Raw genomic sequence first — 22,582 nt, 5'->3', positions numbered from 1 at the left:
TACTCTGTTACCTTGTTACTCTGTTACCTTGTTACCTTGTTACTCTGTTACTTTGTTACCTTGTTACTCTGTTACCTTGTAACCTTGTTACCTTCTTACTCTGTTACCTTGTTACCTTGTTACTCTGTTACTCTGTTACCTTGTTACCTTGTTACGTTGTTACTCTGTTACCTTGTTTCCTTGTTACTCTGTTACCTTGTTACCTTGTTACTCTGTTACCTTGTTACCTTGTTACTCTGTTACCTTGTTACTCTGTTACTTTGTTACCTTGTTTCCTTGTTACTCTGTTACCTTGTTACCTTGTTACTCTGTTACCTTGTTACCTTGTTACCTTGTTACTCTGTTACCTTGTTACTCTGTTACCTTGTTACTCTGTTACCTTGTTACCTTGTTACTCTGTTACCTTGTTACCTTGTTACCTTGTTACTCTGTTACCTTCTTACCTTGTTACCCTGTTACCCTGTTACCTTGTTACTCTGTTACCTTGTTACCTTGTTACTCTGTTACCTTATTACCTTGTTACTCTGTTACCTTGTTACCTTGTTACCTTGTTACTCTGTTACCTTGTTACCTTGTTAGCTTCTTTCTCTGTTACTCTGTTACCTTGTTGCCTTGTTACCTTGTTACTCTGTTACCTTGTTACCTTGTTACCTTGTTACCTTGTTACCTTGTTACTCTGTTACCTTGTTCCCTTGTTACCTTGTTACTCTGTTACCTTGTTCCCTTGTTACTCTGTTACCTTGTTACCTTGTTGCCTTGTTACTCTGTTACCTTGTTACCTTGTTACTCTGTTACCTTGTACCTTGTTACTCTGTTACCTTGTTACCTTGTTACTCTGTTACCTTGTTACCTTGTTACTCTGTTACCTTGTTACTCTGTTACCTTGTTACTCTGTTACCTTGTTACCTTGTTACCTTGTTACTCTGTTACCTTCTTACCTTGTTACCCTGTTACCCTGTTACCTTGTTACTCTGTTACCTTGTTACTCTGTTACCTTATTACCTTGTTACTCTGTTACCTTGTTACTTTGTTACCTTGTTACTCTGTTACCTTGTTACCTTGTTAGCTTCTTTCTCTGTTACTCTGTTACCTTGTTGCCTTGTTACCTTGTTACTCTGTTACCTTGTTACCTTGTTACTTTGTTACTCTGTTACCTTGTTACCTTGTTACCTTGTTACTCTGTTACCTTGTTCCCTTGTTACCTTGTTACTCTGTTACCTTGTTACCTTGTTACTCTGTTACCTTGTTACCTTGTTACTCTGTTACCTTGTTGCCTTGTTACTCTGTTACCTTCTTACCTTGTTACTCTGTTACCTTGTACCTTGTTACTCTATTACCTTGTTACTTTGTTATCTTGTTACCTTGTTACTCTGTCACCTTATTACCTTGTTACCTTGTTACCTTGTTACTCTGTTACCTTGTTACCTTGTTACCTTGTTACTCTGTTACCTTGTTACCTTGTTACCCTGTTACCTTGTTACCATGTTACTCTGTTACCTTGTTACCATGTTACTCTGTTACCTTGTTACCTTGTTACTCTGTTACCTTGTTACCTTGTTACTCTGTTACCTTGTAACCTTGTTACCTTGTTACCTTGTTACTCTGTTACCTTGTTACCTTGTTACTCTGTTACCTTGTTACCTTGTTACCTTGTTACTCTGTTACCTTGTTACCTTGTTACTCTGTAACCTTGTTACCATGTTACTCTGTTACCTTGTTACCTTGTTACTCTGTTACCTTGTTACCTTGTTACTCTGTTACCTTGTTACCTTGCTACTCTGTTACCTTGTTACCTTGTTACTCTGTTACCTTGTTACCTTGTTACCTTGTTACTCTGTTACCTTGTTACTCTGTTACCTTGTCACCTTGTTACCTTGTCACTCTGTTACCTTGTTACCTTGTTACTCTGTTACCTTGTTACCTTGTCACTCTTTTACCTTGGTATCTTATTACCTTGTTACTCTGTTACCTTGTTACCTTGTTACCTTGTTACACTGTTACCGTGTTGCCTTGTTACTCTGTTACCGTGTTGCCTTGTTACTCTGTTACCTTGTTACCTTGTTACTCTGTTACCTTGTTAACTTTTTACCTTGTTTCTCTGTTACCTTGTTACCTTGTTACTCTGACCTTGTTACGTTGTTACTCTATTGCCTTCTTACTTTGTTACTCTGTTACCTTGTTACTCTTTTACCTTGTTACCTTATTATCTTGTTACTCTGTTAACGTGTTACCTTGTTACTCTTTTACCTTGTTACTCTGTTACCTTGTTACCTTGTTACTCTGTTACCTTGTTACGCTGTTACCTTGTTAACTTGTTGCCTTGTTACTCTGTTACCTTGTTACCTTGTTACTCTGACCTTGTTACCTTGTTACCTTGTTACTCTATTGTCTTGTTACTTTGTTACTCTGTTACCTTTTTACCTTGTTACCTTGTTACTCTGTTACCTTGTTACTCTGTTACCTTGTTACCTTGTTACCTTGTTACTCTATTGCCTTGTTACTTTGTTACTCTGTTACCTTTTTACCTTGTTACCTTGTCACCCTGTTACCCAGTTGTCTAAATTGTGGTTTATTTTTGTATGACAAGTCGCAATTGGTTTTTCCCGATTGGACGCGTTCTTTTGGAGTATGGTCGTGGTTGAATGGTTTGCATTACAATTCGTTTTTCGTTTATGGTAATTAGCAGCAATCAGCCTTATTTGGTACATTATTTCTCTTTGACGGAAATCAAACAAAAGTTTCCTTTTTTGAAAACAGCGCTTGGTCAATGACGAAGGCTCTGTGTCTCAATGCTATAGCACCTGAAGCCTTTTATAGTTTCTTTTGGCTGTTATACTTTTATCATAATTTTCTAAAAAATGTAAGCGAAATTTCTGGGCAATATTTTTACCATCATATATTTTGCATAAAACGCTGAGTCTTAAGGCGCCCTTTTAAAATGACTTAACAACGGGGTAGGGTGCTACAACGGGTATAACGTTTGGATACTTTTAGTCAATACCACACAAGTGAGGCTGAAGTTTTATTGCATTCGTTTTTTAATCATACCTTATCTGTTATCGAGACAATCGTTGAAAATCGCACAACACGAGGAAATCGAGTAACTAATGTAGATCAGTTCAGTTTTGCATTAAATACCAGATAACTCCAACCTGGTTTCCTCCATCTACCGATTTAGTCTTCAAGTTTATTCGAGACTTCCAGAGGTCAGTTGTACAAACCCTAACGTCAGACGTAACTGCCAACTCTTGGCTTTACCTGATCTCGAGGTCAGATCTGTTACGTCCAACATTAACGTTTATGCAATGCAGCTGATATCTGATCACTTTTCATTATGCAAATCAAAGCAAAATCGTTTTTTCTCTTTTTTCTTTCAGCACCGTTTTCATTTTTTACATTAACTGTGGATCACCTTATATGCCAAATATTATATCTGAATTGATTGTAACTTTTGCGGCTATAAGGAATAATACAATGGGCGATATCAGTTGTATCAAGATAAGTTGGATTCCGTACAGTGGCACGACTGAAAATTAAAATTAAACAAACACTTAACTCTGTGCGATACGTAATACACCGATATATAGTTTGAAGGTCACTGATTCATTCAGTCGAGATTGTCACTATCGCTTTTTGCCTCGTGATGTCGGCAACTATAAAAGGGAGTGCCACTTAAAATTTTGAACGTATCTTGACTACACCGTTACAAGATTAGTCTATTGTCAGACTTTTTTAAATTTCATGGAATATGCTATTTTTGGGGCAATTTGTGAGGTAGATTTGACACTAATGGGTGGTAACATTGCCTTAACGCTATCAGATTGGGCAACGAAATTGTACAACAATTTAAAATTTCCTGGATTCTCCGAAATGCTATGGGATAACAGCACCTCTCGGCATACTATCAAACAAAATGTTTCTAGATTTCTCCAGGTCCCTGAACTGATAGATGCTTTTTGGTCTAATTCCATAAACTCCTTTCCTTTTTTCCTTTTGTAGGGAGAAACTAATTCTCTCTTGCTTTTTCTTTGCTTCATTGGTGTTACTTGGGCGACGCGAGCCTGTATGATGTTTGCACAGTTTATACACCTACAAAGATTTGTACATCCAATACCTCTTGCAACACACGGACATCTCGATTTTCGACTGCCATCTCGACACGACTCTTGCATTAGGTCGTCGTCTTTAGATTTGTTTCCTTGTCCACATCGATAACCTTTGTTGAAAGCAGTTTCATCCATTCCATTTTCTCTTCCGCTTGTGTTGCTGATATGGTCAACATTTCTACAATTATGACATCGGCAATCACGGGTACAAGGACTTTCATTCTTTTTGCAGGGGCAGATGTCAGAGACACAAGAAATTTTGGTCCCTCGTCGGTTTTTTCCACAGTTGCATCTTTTGGCTTTCATTGTCTGTTTCACAGAATCACCAGAAGATGAAAATTCTGAAGAAAACAAATGCACGTTAACACTTCAGTAGCGTATTTGAAAAACAACGGCTGCAAAGGACAATTGACATTAAATTTACGTAAACACTGAAGGGTAGCGGGGCACTAGAATACTGCAATAAAAATGTTATGATTTGTACACCTTTGCAAGACATCATAATATTCAAATCCATTATATAAATTAAATACTGCTAAAACGTTTAACTTACAGCTAAGAAGTCTGAGTGTTTCAACAATTAACCCAATAATATTTCATAAATAAACTACTGAATAATAAAAGAAGTTCAACATGTGTCCATATCTGATACTAGATCATAGATAATAGCACGGCTACGTAATTTCAATCCAGTTTCTTGGCCAAAATAGTCCAGAATCAGAGTGGCCATATCTGCATCAAACGTTTTTGAAGCCGTTGAATACCCTTGCGGTGTTTTCTGTCGGCACCTCGTGTTTTAGACTAGATAAAGTAGTGCCAATATCATCGTATCAATTGTACGGGTAAAACAAGAAATTGACCCAAAACTCTTATTCTGATACCCTATCTTGAATTCTTTTATTTATTTATGTCATTTTAGTTGCCACACAATACAAGAAAATAAATTAGTTACAGCGGAGCTCTCGCGCGAAGGGCGCGAAGCAGAGCACCATGGGTAAGAAAATATGGTAAACTACCCATCCGCGAAAATGTGGAAGTCACGTGACCGTACACCGACCGTTCGTCCGCACCACAGGCATACCAATGTTTATAACTCAATCAACAGGTATGGCAACCCAAATGCAACTCGATGTTATTTTTGACGAGAAATCGTATAGCTACCCGCGCCTTGTGAAGCAGAGACAACTGAAGATTCAATGAACACGGAAACGGAAAGCGGGAATTCTCTCTGTATCCGTGTTTTCTAATGTACTGAGCTTAGATTAACTGTCATGTCCACAGATTTGGAATATAGAGCAAGAAAAAGACAGAGAAAAAAATAGAAAGTACGCTGCAGGCCAGCGAGGCTCAACGAGAAAAAGGGCGACAGAGATCCAGAGCGAGAGATAAAAAAACAAAGGAGACATTTTTTTGTTGGAAGAACTACATAAAGATTTTATGGCGGCGGTAAGGAAATGAGAAATGCTAGCGGCCACCAATGCAAGGTGAACATGAGTGGAAGTGACGAAAAAAAGTGAGCAAGGAAACGTACGACAGTTTTCTCCATGAAACGTGTAATTAAGAAGTTTCTGGAAGTTTCACGTTGTAGTCATGCAAGACAACGGTAGAGAAATGTACAAAAACAGTGTGCTGCACGTGCAAAGTTTTTTTTTTGCTAATTACACCTATTGTTGTTTTTCACCGTTCTCCTGCGTTACCTCCGCCGCTTAGCATTACATTGCATTTGTTTCAACAAACTATAAATATTATCGAGAGCTTGGCTTTTAGCCCTGGCTAAATCTATATATTAGTATAGGATAATTAGACTGACAAAAAAAGGAAGTGGCGAGGAAAGTTAACAGAAACTATCAGGAGCTTATGAGAGGTTAGGGCTCCTCAACGTACTTGCTAAAGCTGTATACATCAAAATGAAAAAAGTGGTTTAAAATAAAAAAAATTGTATAGTGTATATAGGAAACCCTATTTAGTTTTCTAGTTTACAAAAGTGTTGACACGTTGTGTCGGCCACTTTGACAAACGATTCAGCACAAAGGAGATAACGTTGCCACCAAAGCCTTGATAGTCCATGACGTAGAAACAGAAATAGATTGAAAATAATTTCCATAGGAAGATGGGTATGTATAGTGGATTCGCTCTCTTGCCTCACTCTCTCTTGTCTGTATCGCGACTGCCCTGAAAAAAACAGTTCCCGTCTCTTATGACTTTATCCACCGTAAGGTTAAGACCAGCAAGATTTCTTGCTAAGTTATCGCTATGTTGGGCAGTGAGATCGATTCCCATGACATTCAGTTTTGATTCACCCTCGATAAGATCACCCATTGTCGCACCTGTTGACCACAGAAAGGCTATCAGATCCAATGATTTGTTTTTACATCTTTCTTTGATCGAAGTGAAGAACTCTTGTAAGTATAGCACTCTCTGTATGATATGGTTTAGTACTGTTTCCGTTTTAATACCATCTACTGTTTTTGTGGACCCACCAGGCACTTGAACTGATGGAATGATTACACTGCAACAGCGTTTTTCTGTCACTGCTGATGTTGACCATGCTGACGTTGGTTTCATATGTTGCTGTGTGTAGAGGTGCAGGATCGTTGTCCAGTTTAACGGTCTCGACTGGTACGACTGGAGTTGTTCTTTTTATTGTGTATGCTTTTTCCTTTACCTTCGCAGTTCCATGCATATAATGCACACGTCATCACTGCTATTGCTAGTTCAGGTCCAATTTTTGAGACTCCACACAGAAGAGATCTGTTGAGGTGCCTGTGAAGTCTTTCATTCATCTCTGTGCCACATCCTTCGGAAATATCCGAAAGACAGCCCTTTCGCACATGTTTGCGCAGATTGTCTATTTGATGTATAGTTTCTCCGTTTAACTTTTCTTGCCATACCAAGAGTAGCCTTTCCATGATAGCCTCAATTTCTTCCGGACACGGCGTACTCATTGAACGTTCGTCGTTGAGATCATCATCCCGGCGGAAAATCATAGACACCTCACCTGAAAATTTTTTATGCTGACTGTCACTTTTGGGAAAGGTTTGTACTATTCTCATGCATGCATGAAATAAATCAAGTTTGACCTTCACTCCCGGAAAAATTCGCTCGTACAAGTTTGCAACATGACAACAATCGTCCACTACAACCATTTTTAATGTAATCCCTGCTTTGTCAAATCTGATTTTTAACTCTTTTAGCAAGTCCTCGATTTCCAAAGATGATGTTGACTTTGTAAATCGCCATGTCAAAACTTCTCCATATTCATTTAGTGCAAGAAACACGTTTTCAAATCGTTTGAAAAACTTGCCATCCTCGCGAGTGACACCAATGTGTTTACTGGTTCTGAACGTGTGGTCACATGAAAGCACTGTGCCAGTGTGACTAAACATGTCTTTTTCGTAGTGTCCCTTTGTCATTTGAAATTGTTGTAGAAACAAATCAATTAAGTTGTCGTTGCTGGGGTACGAGCAAAATACACTTCTTTCAAATTCATCTTTGACATTAACGCTATCTGGGTTGTTTCGCATTAATTGTATGAAGTTCATTCCCGCAATTCCCTCTGACAGTTCCATGAAATTTTGGCCTTGATAGATTCCGGATATAACATAGTCATACAAATGCAAAGTGAATCCACACCGCTGCCGCAAAATAATTGGAAATCCTCGCGATATGCCGGGCGGTAGAAGCTGCAATATTTCATTTGACGCAGATAGATAGCGATGTCCATTTTTGCTATGTCCATCTAGTCGATAGCTGCATTCATAAAACGCTTGCACGAGAAGGAGATTGCCGTTTAAATCATAAATAAGCCTTGGGTTTCTTGGGTCTGTGCGTAGACCATACAACACGTCTGTCCACATTCCTATTTTGAGAGGACAATTATGCACTAGGCATTCAATGGTTAATCCACTGTGCCTTATTGGGCACCAAATAAAAATCTTTTGTATTAGCTTTGAAGCTGTATGTGGCATTTCAATGACGTGGTCGTAACGACCATTTTCTGGAGCGCTCTCAGACTCCCGTAACGTTTCCTTTTAGTACACTTTCTTCTTGTTTGCCAAGACGAATACTTTTGGTATAGCAACACAAACACAGTATAATCAAAACGAACATGGTTGTCGGGGAGAGTGTAATTCTTGGCAGTTAGTCCTTAACGTGCACAATATTATTTGAGGTTTCAGAAATGATTATAGACTACGCTACCGACTGCACGTGAAGCGGCTTTTGAACAGATTTTTGCAAACGATTGAGTACTAAAGACAATCAGTAAAGAAACCAAAAAGATCTTTGTCTATATATGTGAAAAGATTAAGACAATGAAGGGCCACGAGAAGGCCTCAAATTTTCCCATAAATCGAAAAAAAAAAGAATTTGTGAAAAGAATTCACATTCTTGGCCTTTTCTCTCTCTAAGTCTAGAATTAATTTAAATTGTTTATTCTTGCTTTTGCGGTATTTCAAGTACTCAATCTCTTCACGTCACATAGCAAGAAAAATCCTTGTTAGTTTTGCGATTTTTGCGACATTTAAGGGCTTTTGAAGGCCCTTCTTAACCATTTTTCTTTGTAAGTCTAGAATTTTTTAAATTTGTCATTCTTGCTATTTTTGCGATATTTCTTACCTTTTCAGTGTTTTTAGGTAGCAGGAAAAATCCTTGTTACTTTTGCGATTTTTTTCTAAGTCTAGAATTTTGTTTCATTGGTTTTTCTACTCATGCTCATTTTCGGTGAATTATTTTCTTTGCAAAAATTGCGGAGAGAATTTGCTAACAAGATCGTTCCTGGACATATATATCGCATTTTTTTTTCTTTTATAGTTCTTTACGCACTGCCACACCATACCATACAAACCGTCAAACAAGGCCGCAGGGGAAGTTAAACATTACCACAATCTGGTACTGACTGATCACGGCGTCCTAGGCATCTCAATAGCAAGTGCGCTTTAACTCTGACAAGTGTGCATGTGACGAATTAAGTCTACACACATTCCTAGATATAGTGAGGTAATAGGTAACAGAGTAACAAGGTAACGAAGTAACAAGGTAACAGACTAACGAGGTAAAACGAAGGTAACAAGGAAACAGAGTAACAAGGTAACAGACTAACAGATTAACAAAGTAACAAGGGAACAAGGTAACAGAGTAACACGGTAACAAGGTAAGGGAGTAGCAAGGTAACAAGGCAACAGAGAAACAAGGTAACACGGTAACATAGTAACAAGGTAACAGGGTAAAAATGTAACAGAGTAACAACGTAACAAGGTAACAGAGTAACAGGGTAACAAGGTAACAGAGTAACAAGGTAACAAGGTAACAGGGTAAAAATGTAAGCGAGTAACAACGTAACAAGGTAACAGAGTAACAGAGTAACAAAGTAACGAGGTAATAAGGTAACAGAGTAACACGGTAACAAGGTAACAGAGTAACAAGGTAACAGGGTAAAAATGTAACAGAGTAACAACGTAACAAGGTAACAGAGTAACAAGGTAACAGCGTAACAAGGTAACAGAGTAACAAGATAACAAGGTAACAGAGTAACAGAGCAACAAAGTAACAAAGTAACAAAGTAACAAAGTAACAAGGTAACAAGGTAACAGAGTAACAAGGTAACAAGGTTACAAGGTAACAGAGTAACAAGGTAACAGGGTAACAAGGTAACAGGGTAACAAGGTAACAGAGTAACAAGGTAACAAAGTAACAAGGTAACAAGGTAACAGAGTAACAAGGCAACAAGGTAACAAGGTAACAGAGTAACAAGGTAACAAGGTTACAAGGTAACAGAGTAACAAGATAACAAGGTAACAGAGTAACAAGGTAACAGAGTAACAATGTAACAAGGTTACAAGGTAACAGAGTAACAAGATAACAAGGTAACAGAGTAACAGAGTAACAAGGGAACAAAGTAACAAGGTAGCAGAGTAACAAGGTAACAAGGTAACAGAGTAACAAGGTAACAGAGTAACAAGGTAACAAGGTTACAAGGTAACAAGGTAACAGAGTAGCAAGGTAACAGAGTAACAGAGTAACAAGGTTACAAGGTAACAGAGTAACAAGATAACAAGGTAACAGAGTAACAGAGTAACAAGGTAACAGAGTAACAAGGTTACAAGGTAACAGAGTAACAAGGTAACAAGGTAACAGAGCAACAGAGTAACAAGGGAACAAAGTAACAAAGTAACAAGGTAACAAGGTAACAGAGTAACAAGGTAACAAGGTAACAGAGTAACAGAGTAACAAGGTAACAGAGTAACAAGGTAACAAGGTAACAGAGTAACAGAGTAACAAGGTAACAGAGTAACAAGGTAACAAGGTTACAAGGTAACAGAGTAAGAAGATAACAAGGTAACAGAGTAACAAGGGAACAAAGTAACAAGGTAACAAGGTAACAGAGTAACAAGGTAACAAGGTAACAAGGTAACAGAGTAACAAGGCAACAGAGTAACAAGGTAACAAGGTAACAGAGTAACAGAGTAACAAGGGAACAAAGTAACAAGGTAACAAGGTAACAGAGTAACAAGGAAACAAGGTAACAGAGTAACAAGGTAACAAGGTAACAGAGTAACAAGGTAACAAGGTAACAGACTAACAAGGTAACAAGGTAACAAGGTAACAAGGTAACAAGGTAACAGAGTAACAAGGTAACAGAGTAACAAGGTAACAAGGTAACAGAGTAACAGAGTAACAAGGGAACAAAGTAACAAGGTAACAAGGTAACAGAGTAACAAGGAAACAAGGTAACAGAGTAACAAGGTAACAGAGTAACAAGATAACAGAGTAACAAGGTAACAAGGTTTCAAGGTAACAAGGTTACAAGGTAACAAGGTAACAGAGTAACAAGGTAACAAGGTAACAGAGTAACAGAGTAAGAAGGTAACAGAGTAAGAAGGTAACAAGGTTACAAGGTAACAGAGTAACAAGATAACAAGGTAACAGAGTAACAAGGTAACAAGGTAACAGAGTAACAGAGTAACAAGGTAACAAGGTAACAGAGTAACAGAGTAACAAGGTAACAAGGTAGCAAGGTAACAGAGTAACAAGGTAACAAGGTAACAAGGTAACAGAGTAACAAGGAAACAAGGTAACAAAGTAACAGAGTAACAAGGTAACAGAGTAACAAGGTAACAAGGTAACAGAGTAACAAGGTAACAAGGTAACAGACTAACAAGGTAACAAGGTAACAGAGTAACAAGGTAACAGAGTAACAAGGTAACAACGTAACAGAGCAACAGAGTAACAAGGGAACAAAGTAACAAGGTAACAAGGTAACAGAGTAACAAGGAAACAAGGTAACAGAGTAACAAGGTAACAAGGTAACAGAGTAACAAGGTAACAAAGTAACAAGGTAACAAGGTTACAAGATAACAGAGTAACAAGGTAACAAGGTAACAGAGTAACAAGGTAACAAGGTAACAGAGTAACAGAGTAACAAGGTAACAAGGTAACAGAGTAACAAGGTAACAAGGTAATAAGGTAACAAGGTAACAAGGTAACAGAGTAACAAGGGAACAAAGTAACAAGGTAACAAGGTAACAGAGTAACAAAGTAACAAGGTAATAAGGTAACAGAGTAACAAGGTAACAAAGTAACAAGGTAACAAGGTAACAGAGTAACAAGATAACAAGGTAACAGAGTAACAAGGTAACAAGGTGACAGAGTAACAAGGTACCAAGGTATCAAGGTAACAGAGTAACAGAGTAACAAGGTAACAAGGTAACAAGGTAACAGAGTAACAAGGTAACAGAGTAACTAGGTAACATGGAAACAAGGAAACAGAGTAACTAGGAAACAAGGAAACAGAGCAACAAGTTAACAGAGAACAAAGCTTTAAGGCAACAAGGAACCAAGCAGAAAGAGTGAAGTTATAAGTTAATTAGGTAAAAGCGGTACAATATATGTCCCCATACATGAAGTACCTACCTCAATGATTCAATAAGCTCTCCGGAGGAGGGTGGGGTCGGGGTTGGTGGGAGGAGAGGCAAAAATCTAGTGCCATCGAGGAGATCATTGTAACCATTTTCACATTGAACCCTAAACCCTAGGGTTAAATGGAGTTGATCTGAGGGCGTGGTACTCGAACAAGATTGTCGGTTTCAAACCACTACACGTTTTAATACATCCTCGGAGACCCAGGGGCAGTCAGTCAGTTTTCAAGCACAGGCGGAAGAGCCCCTGGGTACCGACTCTCACCGGACCATTTCCAAACGGTCAAGTGAATGCTGGCTCCTGATTGGGCACAAAAAATGCTTTGTATTATTGTGCCCAATCGGGGAACAGCATCTCCTGAGTTCTTTTCGTCAGTTCGTACACGACGCGACAGCTATTGACTCGATCACGGCTTGTCTGGCTTATGCACCAAACAAATGCACGCAGTCAGGAAACTTTCAGTTTGATATAAACACTTTATTTCAAAATACTGGTTGGTTGTCTTTACACTAGGCTGTTAAGTAAGACTTAAGAGCCGCTAAGTTTTACTTAACCAAAAATTCGTGTGTGAAGGCCTAATTAAAATCTCAAGTAACTTTGATTTGCATCTCATTAAAGTCGGAAAGTTGAAACGGTTCAAGAAAGTTTCAAGCGACTTGAAAACCATCCTTATGACCTACTTAGCTGACTTGCGGTTTTGCGGTTTCTTGAGCTTTGAGAAAGGCGAGACATGTCAATCAATCTTAATTTTGTTGCGTGGGAAAATAACCTGAAGTAAAAAAGAATCGGTTGTGTGTGAAGCTTTATTTTACTTGAAGTAATTAAAACTTACTTGTCTTGAAATATTTCTTAGCTTATTTAGGCTCTAGTGTAAAGACTGTCTACCCGAAAACTAAAGACGCTTTTCCAAAAATATAAGCTTGAGCTTACAACAGGTATTCACACTTGCATCGATCATGCCTTGGTAAATCTTAAGGAGTTTAAGATTCCACGACAGCTGACAGCCACGAAAACGTCGCATGAAAAGTGAATTCACATTTTTCAAGTCTCTATCGTGATTATCCGAACTCGCTTACTTTGTCAAATGCAAGCGAACTCTTCTGGAGCTGATTTTCTATCAACCATATCCAAGTTCATAAAGAGAAAGAAAATTTTGTCATTGTTTGTTTACCTCCTTCACAAAACCTGAAATTAGGCATCTTCACGTGGTAGTCGTGCAGTGACGGCAAAGAAATCTGCAAAATGCGTGATGCACGTGCAAAGTTGTTGTTTTGCCTTGTCAAGCTATTGCTTTTTTATTATCTCGTCGCCGCCGCATCTTAAACTTCCTATTATCTGATTATTTACGATACATTGTGATCCGTCAGAAACAGAATTTTCTCAGTGCAAAATGAATTGTTCCTGCTGATAGCATCCGAAACGTTTTTCGACTCATCGGTAGGTCCTTCGTTTCTGGTTAGGAAAGTAGAAAATGGAAGTTTCCCTTGTACGCACAAGCTTGGTGAACGAACCTGGCAACTGTGGCGACATAATACCCATCGTGTACGAACTCACGAAAAGAACTCACGAGAAACTGTTCGCCGATTGGGCACAATAATACAAAGCATTTTTTGTGCCCAATCAGGAGCCAGCATTCACTTGACCGTTTGGAAATGGTCCGGTGAGAGTCGGTACCCAGGGGCTCTTCCGCCTGTGCTTGAAAACTGACTGACTGCCCCTGGGTCTCCGAGGATGGTTTTAATAAAAACCAGTCAGTGAATATCCATTAACACTGCTGGAAAGAGCGCCTTCAAATTAGGAAAGTTATTAAAGATGGTACGTTAAAAGCGAGAGAAGCTATTGCTTAACAAAATCATGAAAAATAACAGACGATTGCATGTGGGATGGGGGGCGGGGGGGGGGGGGGGTGCACGAACACGACTCCAACATACAAACGTCCTACAAACGTTGGTTGTCTGCAAAACCAGGAGGCCTGTTTCTCAAAAGTCCCGGGAGCAAGGTTTTAGCCAGAAGGGTGTCCAGCCGTCCTATGGACGCCCATTTTGGTAGAAATACAAGGAAAATTCACTTAATATTTTATAATTCTATGGGAAAAAATGCCTTCTGGACGGCCAGTTTTCAATGTCTGGCGAAAAGCCTGCCCGGGAGCTTTTTGGGCTCGGAGAGCTATTTTATGTTTGCTGTATTTACATTCAAGATCAAAGCTTCAAGAATTTTAACAATGACACAATGAAACTATCAGTTAACAAAGCAAAATTGACTGGTTTGTGAGCCAGGAACTGTGCTACTATTCAACAAGTTTTGATTTTAAAATTTGCCTTCGGGCCCGAAAAGTTTCCGGGCTTTTCGAGAAACGGGCCCTAGGACACCCCGGCACACCCAGGAACACCCCTGACGGGCCGGATTCCCCCCAGAACACCCTGACCCTTTATTACAAAAAAATGGGAAAAAAACTACATAACCAACAAAACTAAAATATCATCAAGGAACAATAATTATCGATAAATATGTTTTTTTTTTGTTTTGTTACCTCATCATTGACAGGAGAGGTATTTTCCCGTATTGACTTGACATTTTGCTTCAAGTTTGTGAGAGAAGCGACACACAAACTTGAAGAAAAATTTTATATGTCTTATCTGTAACTGGAAAATGGATATTGGATCAGATTGACGAATTCACGCAATGATTTCTGACCTGAAGATTTAAGAAAGTAGTCCGTTATTTACTATCCTTCTTTAAAAGTTTGTCTGAAATATAGCTGAAAGAGCCGCTACTGAAATAGTTAAGAAGGAATAAATGAATTTTATAAGGGATACTCCTCGATCACGAACATTATTATGAAAATACTATAACTCAAACATGGGAGTAATAGAAAGTAGTAAATATCCGTAAATGCTATACACTACTTTTTTTGAAATCTTTGACGAATTTACGGTTCTTAATTTTCGTTTTCCAGTTGGTTACATAGAACATATTTATTGATTCCTATTTATTGATATTTTTAAAAGGATAAGGATATGAAAGGGTATTTTTAAAAGTATATATATTTTAATATTTTGCTAATGTTTGTCATTAAGAGTGTTCCAGGGGAGTTCCGACCCCTTAGTAGGAAGTTCCGGGGTGTCCTGAAGAAAATGTAGTATTGGAAAACACGTTACATAGTTTCAGTGATATTGTGAAAACTTTGGTTTGAAAGGTGGCTATTATCTTCCCTTAATCTCTTACCAACGGCTCCTTTTTTCTTAGCTTAGCCCTGGATTTTTTGTAAATAAATGGAATTTGAAAGAAATAAGTTCCTTTTGTTTGAAAATGGATCGTTAAACACGAAAAACACTCAGCATACTCCATAAAAAACCTTCAACATTTTATCACCCGTTGAAGACAGATACTGTGACACATCTCCAGAACAGGACGGTATTCATCACATCAACAACAAGAATCACTTCGTGAATTTTACCGGGGCCACTTTTGTCTTGGCAACCCACGTGGAAGGGTCGTTTTCATCAACAAGTTTGTCGGGCGACATGAAAATCTTTTTTTTGCAAATATTCTTTAGAGATGGAAACAAGGTGTAATGAATAATGTGAAAAGAGAAAATGTTAGGGAATCCCCCATTTTGAACAGTTGAGAGTTTTCGCATGTCGCTAACGTAAATATTGCGTGACAAAGGTTATGTGAAACAGTCTTTTTTGGTTTTTCATTAGTTAAAGCAGTGATAGACTTTCTTGTAATGAGTCTTAATTATTTGTCGGCCAATATTTGACGAAGTTTCCTGTAGGGAGTGCGAATTGTAAGGTATTGAAACGTACAAACAAAGTTTCGCGCATGCAAGTTTAATAAGTTAAGATTTTTGTTTTGTCGTAGTGTACACAGTTCAACAGCGACTAAGCTTTGTCATCGTTAGGATGAATACTGTAACAATATTTTTCAATACACAGGGATGTCATTTATTGATAAGTAGCAAATATAGTCGCATTAACCATTCCGTTCCAAAACTAATCGAATTAATATTTCGCCCTAAGCCTATTTAATGCGTAATTAATTTTCTTTGAATTATTTCAATATACTTCTAAACCACAAAGGTAAACAATTATGTCCAGTAAAGGTGAGGGCATAAAAACGCCCTAGCAATGGTTTAATGCAAATAAGGAAAGAGGAAAGGGCAAGGGGAGGAGGAGGAGGGAAAAAGTAATTTGTTCGCATGGCGATTGTGTTAGAACGAATGACTGCGTTGCAGCAAAGGTCACATGTAATTAAAACTCCAGAACAGTAGATAAAAAAGGCTGTCAAGTTACGCAGTTTTTCTCACGTGTTCACATCGATTACATAATAATAAGATATTTCTTAGCAACAAGAATCCAAAGTAGCTAAGAATACCAAGGAGAAAAACATAAAAATTCTGCATCAACGTCTAATGAATAATGTGAAAAGACAAAATGTGAGGGATTCCCGCATTTTGAACAGTTGAGAATTTGCGCATCTCGCTAACGTAAATATTGCGTGACAAAGGTTATTTGAAAATATTTTGTTTTGTTGCTTCATGAGTCAAAGCAGTGATAGACTTCCTCCTAATGAGTTTTAATTATTTGTCGGAAAATATTTGACGAAGTTTCCCGTAGGGGGTGCGAATTGTAAGGTATTGAAACGCATAAACAAAGCTTGGCGCATGCAAGTTTTTAAGATTTTTGCTTTGTCGTAGCGTACACAGTTCTACGTCGACCAAGCTTTGTCATCGCTAGGATGAATACTGTAACAATATTTTGCAATAGACAGGGATCTCATTTATTAATAAGTGGTAAATATAGTCGCATTAAACCATTCCGTGTGCAAACTAATCGAATTAATATTTACATGCTTACAGTTGTTGCTCCCTACTTCAAATTTCTGAACCAGCGTTAGATCTCAGCGAACACTCCCAAAAGTAACGAGCCAGCGATATACCTCAGTCAGCGATATATCCCTAACAATGTAACTTTGAAAACACAGAAACGCGTTGCATTTTATGACTGGTGCCAGCCTTCGGCTAGGCCCCGGTAACAATAAGCTTTATTTGCATGACCATAACAAAGTATTACTGTATGCAAAAGCTACTTGAAATTAATCATTGACTCCTTGTAAATTAAATATTTAAAATAATTTGAAACGTATTAATCATTGCTTATTTCTAATCATCAGTAGGATTAATTATTCCGGAGATAAGTTTGTCTCTCAATTCAAAGCAAGTTGATATAAATGAAATTAATTGGATGTTAATAAAATAGTCAGTAGAATTCATCAGATGTGATAATAAGGACTCATATGATTGTAGTCGTAGAAACGGTATTTTAGCTTCTAGTTTATAGAAGAACATATTTCTTATATCGCTCGCTATGACTAAAACGGCGGTGGTTTTGTTAAATGTATATCTTGGAGACGTCTCTGAAGGAGATATATCAGCATGTTGCTTTTCTTGTGGAGTGCGTTTCTGATAATTTATTTGGCTTGAACTTTCAGCCTCTTTTTCATGATAAATTTATTTTTACTGTCGACGGCTGTTAAAAACATAGCTATAACTCAAAACGTGTACCACAATTTGAAACCACGAACTACTTAGCCAACAAGAGGATGCTGTAATCTATCAAAATCCATCGTCAAACCTTTTCTGTCCTCTGGGTTGTGCAAAAAGGCCCTAGCTCCCGGACTATTGCAAGATAAAATGAAACATCGTTTACGCAAGATCTTAACCCAGCTCTTAATGTCAACATCAGCAGTGGAAAGCTGATGTTTTATTAGCTGCTTCCTTTTGAATTCATTACTGTTAAGAATTTGGAATTCTTAATCTAATTTCCAGACCCCTTGCAAACTTTTGTATAAAATTAATAGTCTCGTCATAACCTGTAACTGTCACTTTAGATCACTTTTAAGAAATCATGACTAGCAAACGAAACGTGAAGTTTGTATAAAAATGCGAAAGCTCACAGTGTTAAAAAGCAAATATGTAAATGTGACGGCTATTTCCTTTCTTTTACTATAAATGGGAACATTTTACTTCACACCTAAAATTCAGCGGAATCAGGAGTGTTTTGTTATCTTATTTTATTGTTCTTTCATATACTGGTGAACAAGCCCCACCTATGACAATCTCAATCTATGTGTTATGTAACAGTATTGTATAATCCTATAACTTGACATTATCAAGAATGTTTTGAGGTCCGGGAAGAAAAAAGTGTTTATTTTCTGCTACCAATATGTCGTCTCTATCGCACACATAATACCCTAAGCTCCGTATAGAAACAACTAAATTGTTCACGAACAAACCGTTTAAAATAACTTCCTTGAGCTTACGGCATCTTTGAAGCAAAAAAACAAAGGAGCGCTCGATTTCGAAGTTATCTGTCGAGTGAAAATAATTAACACATATCACTTGTAAGTCAATACAATTTCTTGCAAGCGAAAGTATAATGTTTTCTGTCCCCAAGAGTTCGTTGCCTGCAAAGCTTAACAGTTGAAGCCGGGGCATACGGCGTAAAAAGGTCTCAAAATAAACAAACGCCAATAGAATAGATGAAATATCCAAGCACGTGACACTCGGACAGTGAAAGAGCAAATCACTGACGCTTTGAACGGTAACTGGATAGCGTCGATGAAGAAAGAAAACCTCTAACAACGGAAAGCCGTTCACTATGAGACGGAGAATTTCGTCGGTCAGCGCGCACTTCAAGTAGCGCAGGCGCTTTAGTTTTGGTAATACCGCTGAATTCACCGGCGAAAATTGTCTGATTGGTCGACGCGCGACCACGTGACATTGCCAAATTCAAAATGGCGGCAATACATTCATCATTTGTTTATTCCTGTGGAAAGAAGTGAAATTGCGGCTTAATATGAGTTGCAAATGCATATACGGATATTTTTAGAATAGCCTAGACTTTTTATTATCCTTTTTCACCTATTCCTATGGGATTCGTTCCCTGCGATGCTCGCGTTTTGGCCGGTTTACCGGATTCAACTTTGCACTCTTCACGATCACGAAGGACAACAATATTTTAGATGAAAGCCGGGTCACTAGAAAGAACGGCCTTTGTTCACAGCTCTATGCAGCAGAGAAATAAGACACCATGGGTCCTTTGAAATTGCTTAAACACCTGGAAGTTATTTTATTACTTTTTTTACCGAAAAGATAAAGCAAAATTATGTCTTCTCCAGCAAGCTAGACTTTCTAATTTATAAAAAAAGCTTGAACATGAGCTAAATGAACTGTAGTGTCTGCATTCATGTTCTTTTCATTGATATTTTAATATCAAAACTTTAAAGCCGTCTATGACCGAGCAGGTTTTTTTTTTCTTTTTTTCTTTTCAATGGTTACTGTGCTTGATCTGAATAAGATAATGAAATTTTTAAAATTAGGGCAATACTATATATAAAAGAAGAGAACTTTGATTGCAAATATGTTAGTTGGAAAAAATACTGATTATACTACATGATCTTGTTACTATATAGGTTAGAAAAGTGATGAGTAGTCAAAAGTGCTACAAAGGAGTAAAAACCCAGATCTTTCCATTAATAAATTTTATTGACACTGTCAGGGACATATACTTTGCTTGAATACACATTTGTTCTTCAAAAATCTTGTTTGTGAAGCTGCACTTTGTTTGATTCAGGATCAATCAATCTTTTCTGAAGAGAAATGAACAATAAAGTATGTTAGCATGTCACTACTTCAACACTGCCTTAGCCAACAACTAAGAAGAAACTCAACTTCATATAAAAAAACAAAGTGAAAAATACTTCACTGTAACATTAAATTCATGCAAAATGTAGACCTGATGAGAAGTTTATAGGAAAAGAAACAAATGATAATTACAATGAAACTATAATGTTTGAATGAGATCTGTATTTGAGAGTTCTCTCATAATTCTGACAGAAGATCATAAATAGGAAACTGCATATCCTACACAACTGCATTCATCAACATGATCCAACTAAAATTTCATGAAGACTAAAAGTTTACTCCAAACTTTAAACTCCTGTAAGGTTTTTCCCAGGTTTGAATCACATTGAATGCATATTTAAACAGTAATTAGATCTGTGAAACATTAGAACGGTGCAATGTCATGGAAGGTCTGGGACATTACTGAGACTCTAACAAAATCCTTTGGTGCAAGTTCCAAAGCCGCCTACTATTATTTTATTATGAGCCTGCTACTTAAAAACTTTTTGACAGCCCTGATATTGCACAGTAAATAAACACTGTTGGATATACGCATGCAAGCGGTCCATGACCATCATGCTACCTATCCCTTAATCAAAAAACCTACAAATCGCCTTTTGCTGACTTTTTCACCTGATTTTGCATTAAATAGCCAGATTTGGTTGTTTTATGCTGAAAAGTGGATTTTTCTCAAAAAGCTTGGTACTTTGCTTACAGCTACAGTGTACATTGTAGAGCAGTCCCCTTTTACTACGGCCCAAAGACTGGACACAGTGAACTCAAATGCTGTATTATGGAATAATTCTAAGTTGCATTTATGCTGTAGTAGTTAATAACATAAGATGTAAGAACCTGTGTTCCTGTTTCTTTATGATTCGTTTTACAAGGGATTTGAATCAGAGATCGTTAACATTGCCAGTGTCAAATGCTTGCTTGTCAGGCGAGTCGGATGCGACAGTTACACCTCAAGATAACTATCTTATAAGCTAATACAGTGTTACTACATGTACATCTAAATTATTATTTCTTAGCTAATACACTGTTTGGGTTCTCTCTGGACAAAGAAAACTGTCTGTAATAATGAGCTGTTCATAAAGTGGTGCTTATAACTTCATTTACCAGCAGTTCTTTTTATCTTATTCCAGATGGTATAAAAATTTAATTATGAACAACTTACTATTTGAAACTGGCTACAGTGTACAATAATACTTTTGAAGGGTCTGACTGCACTCTTATCGATCATAGACATTGCCTCCCGTGAGCCAATTCATGGATGAATTTGATACATGCACAAAAAAAAATCCAACACTCAACAATCAGAAAGATGTAATACTATGTGACCTCATGATGGAACTTAAAGAAAGGAAATGTATATTATTTTTAAGTTACATGTATTTTCTTACCCTTTTTTTAAGTTATGTAAATTGGTCTTTTGTTGAAGAAAATGAAACAATGTCAAAAATTAATGTTTTGCTGTGCATGCATCAGTCATGTAACCATGAATTTGACAAAGGTTTGGAATTGAAAACTGGACAAGTTTGTACCTGATGTACCAAATTTCTCACCGGCTGAAACTAACCAGCATGATGTGCCAATTTTTGGCTCTAGCTGACATCGTAAATAAGAAAACCCATATTTTGGAAAGCATTTTTTGGCAAAACAAGAACTGATTATGCGTATACATATTATAAAACTTAAAAGTACTCAATCACAATTAATAAATACACAGTACAGGTAAACCCCCAATGCTAGCAATCTTCTGTGACCCAAAGAGGGCAAGTATGCTGGTGTAAAAAAATAATAATAACTCCAAGGATTGCTCTACAGAGATATAACCATCCCTTTTCAGGGCTGTCATTATTGCAGTTAATTTATAATAATTTTCTGTTCTTTTTGTGTATGGCAATGTATGCTAAAAATAAAAGAAAAAATAATATTTATGCTGAGATTCAAACTTAACTGTGCACAACATACACGTATACATAGATTAACATCCAAAGAATTCTAAGTGAAATACAGAGGGGAAAATTATTATGGAACAATCCACCTGAAAACATTAATGCCATGGCTGATTAAAAAAGATGTCTAAGTACAAGTACAGAATAACTTCCAGCAAACGTTCAGGAAATAGTTTAAATTGTAATATAAGGTGCCAAACATGATAGGGCCATTTTTGTTCTCACTTAAAAAAACAACTTTGTGCACGCATAATGCATGTACGGTCCCTAGGGAAAATACTATTTTTTTCACTTTCGATCGATCAAAATCGTGTCCCATTTGACACACATTCTAAAGAGAAAACGCGCTGATTTAGATTTAGCGGTCTTCCTATTAATTATAATTATAATGATTATTATTCTGTTGCTCAAACGGCCCTCCACCAGCTGTACCTTTCAATTTTCTCTTGTGTTGGACTGTGGGGCGAGAAACTTTAACCTGAGCATAAAATGCCAGCGAAGCTTAATAAATAAAAATTCGAATGTTTGAGGATACACTGATCTAGACTTCCAGAGGGTCCCTGAACTTCAAAGATGCAAGTCGATATTTGGTACGAAAACGGTCCACACGTTTAACACAACTGCCGCTTCCGTGCACAGCGGTACAAGCTAATTTATATACATAACAAAGCCCAATAATTTTTCTTTCACTTCTTTACAATTTCCTGTTGTACCGATGTGCACGAAACTAACAGTAAGCATAGAAAGTCAAAATTACCCACCTTTTTGGCATGCCTTTCGCACCCATGCCGGCGATTGCAAAGCCAATATCTCCGACAAATACCCACCACTGGGTTTGTCCGCCGTTTCCAAGGCGCTACATTTTCTAGAGAAAACATTCCACTCAAAACTTTCACCAAAATGTTTTTTGATCT

The sequence above is a fragment of the Porites lutea genome, chromosome 1, assembly GCF_958299795.1.
Source record: "Porites lutea chromosome 1, jaPorLute2.1, whole genome shotgun sequence".
NCBI lineage: Eukaryota > Metazoa > Cnidaria > Anthozoa > Scleractinia > Poritidae > Porites > Porites lutea.
Note: the sequence above shows the minus strand (reverse complement) of the source record.